This window comes from Callorhinus ursinus, unplaced genomic scaffold, assembly GCF_003265705.2.
Source record: "Callorhinus ursinus isolate GAN/ISIS: 27379988/994484 unplaced genomic scaffold, GSC_fseal_2.0 scaffold30, whole genome shotgun sequence".
NCBI classification, from domain to species: domain Eukaryota; kingdom Metazoa; phylum Chordata; class Mammalia; order Carnivora; family Otariidae; genus Callorhinus; species Callorhinus ursinus.
In genome coordinates this window covers 18,824,131-18,837,296 of record NW_027397092.1, presented here as the reverse complement: position 1 = coordinate 18,837,296, position 13,166 = coordinate 18,824,131, and the positions used below count along the sequence as shown (strand labels likewise).

Below are 13,166 nucleotides of genomic sequence, written 5' to 3'. Positions count from 1 at the left end.
AAAACTTTCTCCTCGTTATCAGTGCATTCATTCACTGAAGCAGCTCTGATTAAGCACCCCCGTGAGCCAAGCAAGAACTGTTGTAGGGAAAACGCAACAATGAGTAAGACGGAAAATGTTCAGCCCCCAGGAAGCATATGATCTAGTAGTAGGGAGACAGAAGTGAAGGCTCAAACAAATACAGAGATAGTGTAACCCTGGGTAGGAAGGAAGGGGAGTAGAGGAGACAGCCAAAGGAGACAGAAGGACAGAAGCACTGGGCAGGTCGGGGAGGGAGAGTCGTGGCAGCTATTTTAGAAAAGGCGGTGAGTAGAGGCCTTGGAATGGGGCCATAATAAAAGCTGGGGCAAAGTTCCCCAGTGGCAAGTACTAGGGCGTTCAGGTGAGAAAGGGTTTGTTCAAAGAACAGCAAAGTCAGCAGGGCTAGAGCAGGAGATGCTGCTGGAGGGGCAGGCCACGTAGGAAGGCCTGGTGAGAGCTTTGGATTTTAACCTCCACCTTGGAGGATTCTGAGCAAGGGAGAGATAGGAGCCAACTTACATTTTTAAGAGATCTCAGTGGAAAAGAGACTGGCGGGGAGCTGGCAAGAAGCGCAAGTGGAGGGTGGCTTAGGGAGGAAGAGACAGATAGCAGGAGAATGATTTCTCACAGTCACCCAGCAAGAGGGGAGGTTAGACCGGACTGGACTGGGGGGTGGTGTGGTGTCAAAGGGGAGAGGGGAGAGAGAAAGAAAGAGAGCGAGCATGAGCAGCGCGGGGGAGGGGGTGTGGTTGGAGAACAGGCTTCCCGCTGAGCAGGGAGCCCGATGCGGGGCTCAATCCCAGGACCCCCAGATCATGACCTGAGCCAGAGGCAGACGCTTAACCAACTGAGCCACCCAGGCGCCCCTAAATGGATAAATATCTCTAAAAATAAATAAAACTATGAGATTCATTGGTGTTGATACGTGTAAACCTAGTTCATAGTTTTACTAATATGTAGCGATACCATGAAAATACTGTAATTTATTTATCTAGTCACCCATTGGGTGATATTTGGCTTGTTGGTAATTTTTACTATTACAAACAGCATAACAGTACAAAAAGGGTGAGTAATCGGTGTACGGTTTATCATATCCATGTGTAAAGCTTCCCTCGGTTACAGACCTAGAAGTGGAATTAGCGAGTTGTAGGATATGAGCACCTTCAACTTCACTGGCTAGTGAGATGTGTTTTCTGAAGCTATTGTACCAATTTAATACCACAATGTTTCTACTGCTTTAAGAGCTTACCAACACTTCCCTCTGTTGAACTTCTCCGTTTTTGTCAGTCTGATGAATATGAAATGGTATCTTACTTTTTATTTTATTTGTCATTTCTCTAACTAATGAAGCTGGACATCTTTTTATATGTTTAAATTGTAAACTGCCTGTTTCTTATCTTTGGTCAAATTCTCTGCTGGATTGTTTTGCTTTTTTCTTATTGGCCTGCACAACAATCAGTTTTTCAGATATTTTGAATCCTGATTCTTTACCTGTTATATGTGTTGCAAATATCTTCTCTGATGCTGACTTATGTTTTCACCTTTTCAATGATCTTTTGATGAACAGAAGTTTAAAATCTTAATGGAATCAAATGAACCAAACTGTTTTTTCATGACATACATTTTGTATTTTAAGAAACCTTCCCCTCCTGAGATCATACAAGTATTCTATATTTTCTTCTAAACATTTTGAAGTGTCACTTTTCACGTCGGGTCTTTAACCCAGTTGTGTCTGCTGTGAGGCCAAGATCCAGTGACACGCTTTCTCCATATGCACAACCAAGGGTCCCAGTACTGTTTCCTGCAGAAGGCGCCCCTTGGCCACTCGCCCACAGCGCCCCCTGCCAGGTACGCTGTCTCTGTATGGACCAGGGTCTGTTTCCCAGCATTCTTCCCCATTGCACTGGCCTGTCTACTGCCTCCTCACCCTGCCTTCACTGTGAAAGCTCTACACAAAGTCTGGTTATCTGGTAAGTCTAGCCTTCTCTCCCCTTTTAACTTTCAAAGTCATCTTGTTTGCTTTTTCTCTTTCATTTTGTTCTCTTAATTTTAGCATCAGCTTTTGGCAACCCATAAAAAACACTCTGCCTTATTTCTTACTGGAATTGCACTGATTCTATGGATTAATTTGGAGAGACTGCACCTCTAAGAAACTGAGCCTTTCTATCCATGGTCTGATAGATCTTTCCATTTCTTTGTCTTCTTTAACGACCTTCATATATTTGAATTGTTTTCTCCTTAAAGATCACACAAATCTGGGGCACCTGGGTGGCTCAGTTGTTTAAGTGTCTGCCTTTAGGGGCGCCTGGGTGGCTCAGTCGTTAAGCATCTGCCTTCAGGTCAGGTCATGATCCCAGGGTCCTGGGTTCGAGCCCTGCATCGGGCTCCCTGCTCAGCAGGAAGCCTGCTTCTCCCTCTCCCACTCCCCCTGCTTGTGTTCCCTCTCTCATTGTCTCTCTCTGTCAAATAAATAAATAAAATCTTAAAAAAAAAAGTGTAACGAACCATGAGAGATGATGGACTCTGAAAAACTGAAGGTTCTAGAGGGGAGGGGGGTGGGGGGATGGGTTAGCCTGGTGATGGGTATTAAAGAGGGCACGTTCTGCGTAGAGCACTGGGTGTTATGCACAAACAATGAATCATGGAACACTGCATCAAAAACTAATGATGTAATGTATGGTGATTAACATAACAATAAAAAATTTTTTTAAAAAGTGTCTGCCTTTAGCTCGAGTCAGATCCTGGGGTCCTGGGATCAAGCCCCACGCTGGGCTCCCTGCTCAGCGGGGAGCCTGCTTCTCCCTCTGTCCTTCCCCTCGCTTGTGCTCTTGCTTGCTCTTTTTCTCAAACAAATAAAATCTTTTTTAAAAATCACACAACTTTTATTAGGTTTATTAGATTTTATTAAATCTTTTGTCTAAGTACTTTTCATATTTTGTTATTAGAAGTGCTGTTTTAATCAAAAACTAATGATGTAATGTATGGTGATTAACATAACAATAAAAATTATTTTTAAAAAAGAAGTGCTGTTTTATAGATGATATATTAAATGTAATTTTATTTATTAATCATATATCCAGCAAATTTGCTGGACTTTATAATTATTAGCTTTATTAATTAGTATTAACTTCGTTAATTAACAATTTTTTTCCAGATTCTTTTGGGAGTTCTATACAGAAATGACAGTATTTTTCTAAACCTTGAAAGAGAATACTGCTAAAGTTTCATCACTGTGTGTGAACTTTGATACAAGTTTTACATAGGTACCCTTAATTGGGTTAAAAATAAGTCCTTTCTATTCCTCGTTTGCTAAGCTTTTATCTCTCTCTTTTCTAGATTTTTAAAAAAATTTATTTATTAGAGAGAGAGCATGAGCGGGGGAAAGGGGCAGAGGGAGAGGGAGAAGCAGACTCCCCACTGAGCAGGGAGCCTGACATGGGGCTCAATCCCAGGACCCTGAGATCATGACCTGAGCCAAAGTCAGATCCTTAACCAACTGAGCCACCCAGGTGCCCCGCTAAGTTTTTATACTGAAAGATATTCATGATAAACTTTTTCTGCTTCTCTTGAAATTATCTTACGGGGTTATTTTCTCCTTTAATATTTTAAGCTGGTTAATAAAATATGTAGGTTTTTCTAGTACTTGAATTCCTGGGGGAAAAAAAAACAACTTGGCAACAATATATACTCTTTTTCATCCATTTTCTAATTCAGTTTCCTAATGTTCTGTTTGGGATTTTTGTGTTAATGTTCATATAATTGGGTGTAACTTTCCTTTCTCATACTATCCTTGTCTAGTTTGGCATGATGGTTTTACTAGCCTCACAAGGTGAACTGTCTGTGGGCAGGGCAGATATACTCATTTATCTAATCACTGCAAGCATTTTATATGTTTGGAATTGTATCTCCATGAATGTAAAACCATCTAGTCCAGGTTAGTTTGTAGGTTTCAGGGATAAAGTTTTAACTACTAATTCAATGCTTTGTAGCCATTAAAAGAAATATAAAGACATATAAAGATTATTTTAGGTTTTTGCTTTTTTATGAAAATCACTTTTATAAATTTTTTCTAGAATATCTTATTTCAGCTAGGTTTTCAAATTCATTGGCACAAAATTATTAGATTACTGATATTTACTGTATCTGTAATTTTCCTTTTAAAACCTAATATAAGGGGCACGTGGGTGACTCCATCGATCAGGCATCTGCCTTCGGCTCAGGTCATGATCCCAGGGTCCTGGGACAGAGCCCCGCATCAGGTTCCCTGCTCAGCGAGGAGCCTGCTTCTCCCTCCCCCACTCCCCCCTGCTTATACTCTTGCCTTTTCTCTCTCTCTCTAATGAATAAATAAAAAATCTTAAACCAAAAAAAAAACCCCTAACATGATTCAGGGCTTCCATTTGTCTTGTCTCATGAACAAAGTTATTTTAAAATTGTTTTCTAAGGTCTAACTTTGGCTTTGTTGATACTTTCCATTGAATCTTTGCTTTCTATTTCATTAATTTTTGCTCTTCTCTTTATTATTTCCTTTTTTCTACTTTCCTTTTCTTCTTTTCCTTCCTTTTTCCTTCTTTTTGGTCTTATTCTGTTGCTCTTTTCCAAAAGGTCAGCTCATTAATTTTTAAAATTGAGGTATAATTCACGTACCATAAAATTCATCATTTTAAAATGGAAAATTCAATGAGAAGGGGGTTAGTTTTGAGTATTCATAACCTTTGTTTTTGATTATGGTAAAATATATATATAACATGAAAATTACCATATTTAACCATTTTTATGTGTACAATCAATTCAGTGGAATTAAGTGCATTCACAATATTATGCAACCATCACTACCACCTGTTTCCAGAACTATTTCATCCTCCCAAGGAGAAGCTCTGTACCAATAAACAGTAACTCCACATTCCCCCTCCCCCAGCCCCCCAGGAAACTCCATTTTACTTTCTGTCTGAATTTTCCTGTTCTAGGTACTTCATATAGATGAAACCATACAAAGTTTGCCCTTTTATACATGTTTTATTTCACTTAGCATAATGTGTTCAAGGTTTATCCACACTGTAGCATGTATCACAATTTCATTCTTTTTTAAGGCTGAATAATATTCCATTTTATGTATAGACACATTTTCTTTATCCATTCATCAGCCAATGGACATGTGATTTGCTTCCACCTTTTGGCTACTATGAACAATGGTGCCATGAACACTGGTGTACAAGAATCTGTTTGAGTCCCTGTTTCCAGTTCTTTTGCGTATATACTTGGAAGTGGAATTGCTGGATCATATGGCAATTCTAAGTTTAACTTTTTGAGATGTTTTCTAGAGCGGCTACATGATTTTACATTCACACCAGCAATGCACAAGGGTTCTAATTTCTTCATGTCCACATCACCAACACTTGTTCTTTCCAATTTCACAGTTTCTGTTTTTATAACAGCTGTAATAACTAGGGTGTGGAGTTGTATCTTTTTGTGATTTTGATTTACACTTCCCATTCTAATGACTAGTGATTTTGAACATCTTTTAATGTGTTTATTGGTCATTTGCATATCTTCTTTAGAGAAATGTCTACTCAAGTCCTTTGGATATTTCTAAATTGGGTTGTTTATTTTGTTGTTGATGTTATTACTGCTGAGTTGTGGGAGCTCTTTATATAGTCTGCACGTTAACTGTTTATCAGATTCATGATGTGCAAATATTTTCTCCCTTTCTGTGGCTTATCTATTCACCCTCTTGAGAGTTCCCTGAGACTCACAAATGTTTTTATTTAATGAGGCCTAATTTATCTATTTTCCCTTTAACAAAAGCATGTGCTTTTGGCATCATACCTAAGACTCTGTTGCCAAATTCAAGGTCATGAATATTTACCCCTGTTTCTTCTAAGAATTCTAGCTTTTATATTTAGGATGTTGATCCATTTTGAGTTAAATTTTGAATACAGTATAAGGTAGGGGACCAAGTTTATTCTTTGCATGTGGATATCACGTTGTCCTAGAACCATATGATGAAGAGACTATTCCCGCCCCAACTAAATGGTCTTGGCATTCTTGTCGAAAATCAATTAACCGTACCCAATTTGGTTTTATCCCTAGAATTTCAATTGTATTCCATAGGTCTATGTCTATTCTTATGCCAGTACCACACTGGTTTGATTACAGTATCTCTGTAGTAAGTTTTGAAGTCAGAAAGTGCAAGTCCCCCAAGTCTGTTCTTCATATGCAATATTGTTTTGGCTACTCAAGGAGCTTTGCACATTCATATGAATTTGAGAATCTACTTTTTAGTTTCTTCTTTTTTTTTAAAGGCTCTTGAAATTTTGATAGGGATTGCATTGAATTTGTAGGTCTCTCTGGGTAGTCTTTGTAACATGTCTTTTTTTTTTTAAGCTTTTATCTACCCATTTGAGAGAGAAAGAGTATAAGCAGGGGGAGGGGCAGAGAGACAAGCAGACTCCCCACTGAGTGAGAAGCCTGATGCAGGGTCCAATCTCAGGACCCCAATATCATAACCTGAGCCAAAGTCAGTCGCTTAACCAACTGAGCCATCAAGGTACCCCTGTAACAAGTCTTAACAAGTCTTCTAATCCATGAATACAGGATGTCTTTTCATTATTGTAGGTCTTATTTCTTTCATCAGTGTTCTGTAGTTTTCAGGACACACATCTCTCATCTCCTTGGTGAAATCTTTTGGATGCTTTTGTAAGTTTAATTTTCTTAATTTCTTTTTCAGATTGTTCATTGTTCATATATAGAAATAGTCTGATTATTGTTGCTGAACTTGTGTCCTAACAACTTTGCTCAGTTTGTTTAATAGTCCTAATAGGGGTGTGTGTACTCTTTGGGATTCTCTATACATAATATCAAGGCACATGCAAACAAAGATAATCAAAATTTTTCCTTTCCAATTTGAATACATCTTATTACTTTTTCCTGCTTAATTGCTTTGGCTAGGACTTCCAGCATAATTTTTAAAAATGGTGAAAGCAGGCATCTTTGTCTTTTTTCTGATCTTATTAAATTAGAAAGATTTCCAATCTTTCACCCCTGAGTATGATGTTAACTGGATTTTTTCAAAAATACCCATTATCAGGTTAAGGAATTTCCCTTCTATTTCTAGTTTGTTAAGTTTTGTTTGGTTTGTTGTTTGTTTGTTTTTAAATCATGAAAGGGTATTGGATTTTGTCAAATTCTTTTTCAGTAAGAACTGATGCAAACATGGATTTTCTTTCCTTCATTCTACTGGTGTATTACACTGACTGACTTTCATATGTTGAAGGCATTCCAGGGATAAATCTAGTAATGAATCATGGTGTCATGATCATGGTGTATAATCCTTTAAAGTATGCTGTTGGATTCAGTTTGTTAGTATCTCCGTGAGGATTTTTGCATCTGTATTCATAAGGAATATCTGTCTATAGTTTTCTTTCCTTGTGATGTCTTTGATGGCTTTGGTATCAGGGTAATGCTCGACTGATATAATGAATTCAAAAGTGTTCCATCCTCTTCTATTTTTTGGAAGTTTGAAAAGCATTGGTATTCATTCTTCTTTAAATGCAGGTGAAAGGGGAGCCTGGGTGGCTCAGTTGGTTAAGTGTCTGCCTTTGGCTAAGGTCATGATTCCAGGGGCCTGGGATTGGGCCCCGAGTTGGACTCCCTGCTCAGCAGGGAATCTGCTTCTCCCTCTCCCTCTGCCCTTCCTCCTGCCTGTGGTCTCTCTGTCTCTCATAAAGAAATAAATAAGTAAGTAAGTAAGTAAGTAAGTAAGTAAGTAAGTAAGTAAGTAAATAAATAAATAAATAAATAAATGCAGGAGAAAATTAACTAGTGAAGCCATCTAGTCCTGGGCATTTCTTTGTTGGGAGATTTTTGATTAGCGATTTAACCTCTTTACTTATTATAGGTCTGTTCCAATGTCAGTTTTCTATTTTTTTCTTAAGTCAGTTTTACAGTTAGTATGTTTCTAGGATGTGTCCATTTCATGTAGGTTGTCTAATTTGTTGGCATCCAATTGTTTATACTATTCTCTTATAACCCTTTTTATTTCTATGAGGTCAGTATTAATGTCCCAACTCTCATTTCTATCATTAGTAATTAGAGTCTTCTCTCATTTTCTTTAGTCAATCTAAAGTTGTCAATTTTGTCAATCTTTCCAAAAAATGAAATTCTGAATTTGTTGATTTTGTCTCTTCTCTGTTTATCTCACTCTAATCTTTTTTATTTTCTTCTTTCTGCTAGCTTTTGGTTTGGTTTTCTCTTCTTTTTCTAGTTCCTTAAGGTCTAAAGTTAGGTTATTAATGTAAGATCTTTTCTCTTTCCTAATGCAGGCATCTACAGGTATGTATTTCCCTCTGAACACTGCTTTTGCTGCATCCTATTTTATTATGTTTAAGTTGAAGTATGTTGACATACAATATTATATTAGTTTCAGGTGTACAACAGTGATTTGACATTTATATACATTATGAAATGCTCACCATAGTAAGTGTAGATACCATGTGTCACCATACAAAGTTATTACAGTATTATTGACTATATTCCTTATGTGTTAGGTTGTGTGTTCATTTTCATTTACCTTAAAGTACTTTCTAATCTCCCTTGTGATTTCTTCTTTGACCTATTGGTTATTTAAGAGTGTTTCCATATATCTGAAAAATTTCCAGTTTTCCTGCTGTTACTCATTCCCAGTTTCATTCCATTGTTGTCAGAAAAATACTTTGTATGATTTCAGTGTTTTTAAATTTATTGCATCTTGTTTTATGGTCTAACATATGGTCTATCCTGGAGAATGCTCCATGTGCATTTGAGAAAAATCATTGTATTTTCTTGGTGAATTGACCTTTTTATCAATATATAATGCCCTTGTCTCTGTTTTTGCCTTAATATCTATTTCGTCTGATATTCATATAGCCAACCCAGCTCTCTTTTCATTCCTACTTTCATGGAATATCTTTCTCCATTCTTTTACTTTCAACCTATCTGTATCTTTGGATCTCAAATAAATCTTTTGTAGACAACATATATTTGGATTTTTAAAAAATAACCCATTCTGTTCAAAAGAGCTCAATTCCTCTACATTTAAAGTAATTACTAATAAAGAAGAAATGCCTCTGCCATTTTGTGATTTGTTTTATATATGTCAAATCTTTTTTGTTCCTTAATTCCTCCATTACAGCTTTCTTTTGTGCTTGATTCTTTTGTAGTATACCACTTGGATTCCTTTCTCATTCTTCTTCTGTATATTTTTTGTTATTTTCTTGGTGGTTACTCTCATGATTACAATTAAGCTCTTAAACTTGTAACAATCTATTTTTAATTAATACAACCTTAGCTTCAATAGTATATAATAATTCTGTTTCCTGGGCGCCTGGGTGGCTCAGTTGGTTAAGCGACTGCCTTCAGCTCAGGTCATGATCCTGGAGTCCCGGGATCGAGTCCCGCATTGGGCTCCCTGCTCAGCAGGGAGTCTGCTTCTCCCTCTGACTCTCCTCCCTCTCATGCTCTCTGTCTCTCATTCTCTCTCTCAAATAAGTAAATAAAATCTTTAAAAAAATAATAATAATAATTCTGTTTCCTTAGAGCTCCATCCCCACCTCTTATATTTTTGTTGTCACAAAATACATTTTTATACATTGCGCACCCATTAACTATACTTATTGTTTTATGCATTTGTATTTTAAACCATATATATATATGCATATATATACGGTTTATATATATAAAAATATATATATGGTGTGTGTATGTATATGTATTACAGTTACAAACCAAAAATATAATACTGGCCTTTTACATTTACCTATGTAGTTTCTTCTGTCAGTGGCTTCAAGTTACTGTCTAGTTTCATTTCCACCTAAAAGACTATCTTCAGCATTTCTTGTAGAGCTTCTAGCAGCAAACTCCCTCAGCTTTTGTGTATCTGGAAATGTCTTAATTTCTCCTTTTTTTTTTCCAGTATGCTCCATGCTGGACATGGAGCCCAATGTAGGGCTTGAACTCATGACCCTGAGATCAAGACCTGAGCTGAAATCAAGAGTTGGACGCTTAACTGGCTGAGCCACCCAGGTGCCCCTCTCCTTCATTTTTTGAAAGACAGTTTTGCTGGATATAGAATTTTTGGTCAACAATATTTCTCTCTCAGTACTTAAAATATGTTCTGTCACTTCCTTCTGTCCTCCATAGTTTCTGAGGAGAAACGAGCTGCTAATCTTACTAAGAATTCCTTGTATGTGACAAGTTTCTCCTCTCTTGGTGCTTTCAAGATTCTCTTTGTCTTTGGCTTTTGACAGCTCAGTTACGTGTCTCAGTGTAGATCTCTATGTGTTTGTCCTTGGAGTTCACAGATTCTTGGATGTGTATATCCTTTATCAAATCTGGGAAATTTTTAGCTATTATTTTTTCAAATATTCTTTCTGCCTCTTTCCCTCTCTCTCCTCTCCTTCTGGAACTTCCAATAGGTATATGTTGATATGTTTGATTGTGTCCCACAGGTCTCTTATCTCTGTTCATTTATCTTCATTCTTTATTCTTTCTGTTCCTCAGATTAAGTTCGATTTGTCTATTTCACTGATTATTTCTTCCACCTGCTCAAATCTGCTCTTGAACCCTCCAGTGAATTTTTCAGTTATTGTACTTTTCAGCTCCAGAATTTGTTTGATTCTGGTTGGTTATAATTTCTATCTCTTTATTGATATTCTCTCATTCTTGACGCATTGTTCTCCTGATTACCTTTAGATCTTCGCCATGATTTCTTTTAGCTACCTGAGCATATTTTACACAGTGGACTTATTAAAGTCTTTGTCTAGTAATTCCAATGTCTATGCTTCCTCAGGGACAGTTTCTATTCAATTATTCTGTATAAAAGCCATACCTACTTGGTTTTTTTGCATGCTTAATTTTTTTAGAACTAGACTTTTTTTTTTTTTTAGAGATTTTATTTATTTGACACAGAGAGTGAGAGAGCACAAGCAGGGGGAACAGCAGAGAGAGAGGGAGAAGCAGGCTCCCCACCAAGCAGGGAGCCCAATGCAGGGCTCGATCCCAGGACTCTGGGATCATGACCTGAGCTGAAGGCAGATGCTTAACCATCTGAGCCACCCAGGCGCCCCTGAAACTAGACATTTTAAATATTATGATGTAATAACTTTTTAAAATATTTTATTTCAGAGCGAGAGAACGAGCAGGGGGAGGGGCAGAGGGAGAGAGAGAAGCAGACTCCCTGCTGAGGGGAGCCCCACATGGGGCTTGATCCCAGAACCCTAAGATCATGACCTGAGCCAAAGGCAGAAGCCCAACCGACTGAGCCATCCAGGCACTACTACAATGTAGTAACTCTAAAAAATCAGATTCTTCCCTTTCCTCAGAGTTTGTTACTTTTTGTGGGTAGTAGTTGTTTGTTTAGTGGCCTGTCTAAAGTTTTGTTAAAACTGTATTCTTGGGATGCCTGGGTGGTTCAGTCAGTTAAGCATCTGCCTTCAGCTCAGGTCACGATCCCAGGGTCCTGGGATCAAGCCCCACATCGGGATCCTTGCTCAGCAGGGAACCTGCTTCTCCCTCTGCCTGCCACTACCCCTGCTTGTGCTCTCTCTCTCTCTCTCAAATAAATAAATAAAGTCTTTAAAATGAATAAAATTAATTAATTAATTAACTAATTAATTTAAAAAAAAACTGTACTCTTTGCAGGGAGCCTGGCTGGCTCAGTTGGTAAAGCATGTGACTCTCGATCTCAGGGTTGTGGATTTAAGCCCCACATTGAGTGTAGAGATTACTTAAAAGTAAAATCCTAAAATATTTTTTAAACTGTATTCTTTGTCATGTATGGTCTTCGAAGTGTCTTCCTTTAGCCAGCGCTTAAGGAGAGATCTTCTTAAATGCCTCAAGCAAAAAGAAGAAAAGGAGGAAGGGAGGAAGGAACAAGAGAGAAAGAGAGGGAAGGGGAAGGGAGGGAGGGAGGGAAAGAAAAAAGAAACCCTCGTAGTCTTTGCAGAATGGCTCTGTGTTGGGGGACTCCTCTAATGCTTAGCCAAGTCATTTATAACTCTACCTTAGCCTTCACTCCCTACTTGCACTGAGCCTAAAGATCAGCCAGAGGTGAAAACTTGGGGTCTTCTCAGGTCTCTTCTAAGAGTGTGTCCTGCTCTGGGCATTTATGGCTCTCTAAACTCTCCCATATATATGGGAGCTTGTTAATGCCTTCATTTTCCAAAAACTCTCTCTCCTGGATTTTCTTCTCAGGCTTTCAGCATGTCCTTTGTTTATATCAACTGGTTTGTTGTTGTTTTGCCCCAGATGGCGGTGGGTTATTCATTTGCCTCTCATTGCTTTTGAGAAATGCTCTCTACAGAGTTACCTTTCTGCACTGAGAAAGTTCCAAGTTAGGCAAAACAAAGGTAATGGCCTTGCATCAGTCCTTTAGGTAGCCCTCAGACAGGTCAAAATAGACAACACAACTCTTTAAGAACAAGGTCTGCAGAAAAAACAAAAACAAACAAACAAACAAAAAAAAAAAAAAAAAAAAACAGGGTCTGCTCTGCTGCTTCTGGACCCAAAGAGACCAGAGTCCCACAGTGACAACTCAGGCTGCCATCTTGAGGGCAATCACCATGCTGAGGAGGGGAGTGGGTCAGGGACAAATTAAAATGTTGCAAAGCTTTCTTATCTTTTAAAAGTTCACTCTTTCTTGGGACGCCTGGGTGGTGCAGTTGGTTTCAGCTCAGGTCATGATCTCAGTCATGAGATGGAGCCCTGTGACAAGCCCCAGGTTGGGCTCCAAGCTCAGCAGGGAGTCTGCTTGGGATTCTCTCTCCTTCTCCCTCTGCCACTCCCCCCCTCCACTCGCTCACACTCTCTCTCTAAAATAAATAATCTATGGGACGCCTGGGTGGCTTAGTCAGTTAAATGTATGCCTTCAGCTCAGGTCATGATCCTGGGGTCCTGGGATCGAGTCCCACATCAGGCTCCCTGCTCAGTGGGGAGCCTGCTTCTCCCTCTGCCCCTCCCCCTGCTTATACATGTGTGTGCTCTCTCTGACAAATAAATACATAAAATCTTTTAAAAAATAATCTTTTTGAAAAATAGAAAAATGTTGGCTTTCTTGATTCACTGTTCAGTCATTTACTACAAACCTTTGACTGTTTTCCAGAGTTCTGACA

The 13,166-nt window shown here is 38.4% G+C and overlaps 1 protein-coding gene across 2 annotated transcripts in view; it reads right to left on the bottom strand.

The window, feature by feature from the left end:
- The window catches only part of CATSPER3 (cation channel sperm associated 3), a 40,977-nt gene that overhangs the window by 14,371 nt on the left and 13,440 nt on the right, over nt 1-13,166 (bottom strand). The window lies entirely within an intron of this gene.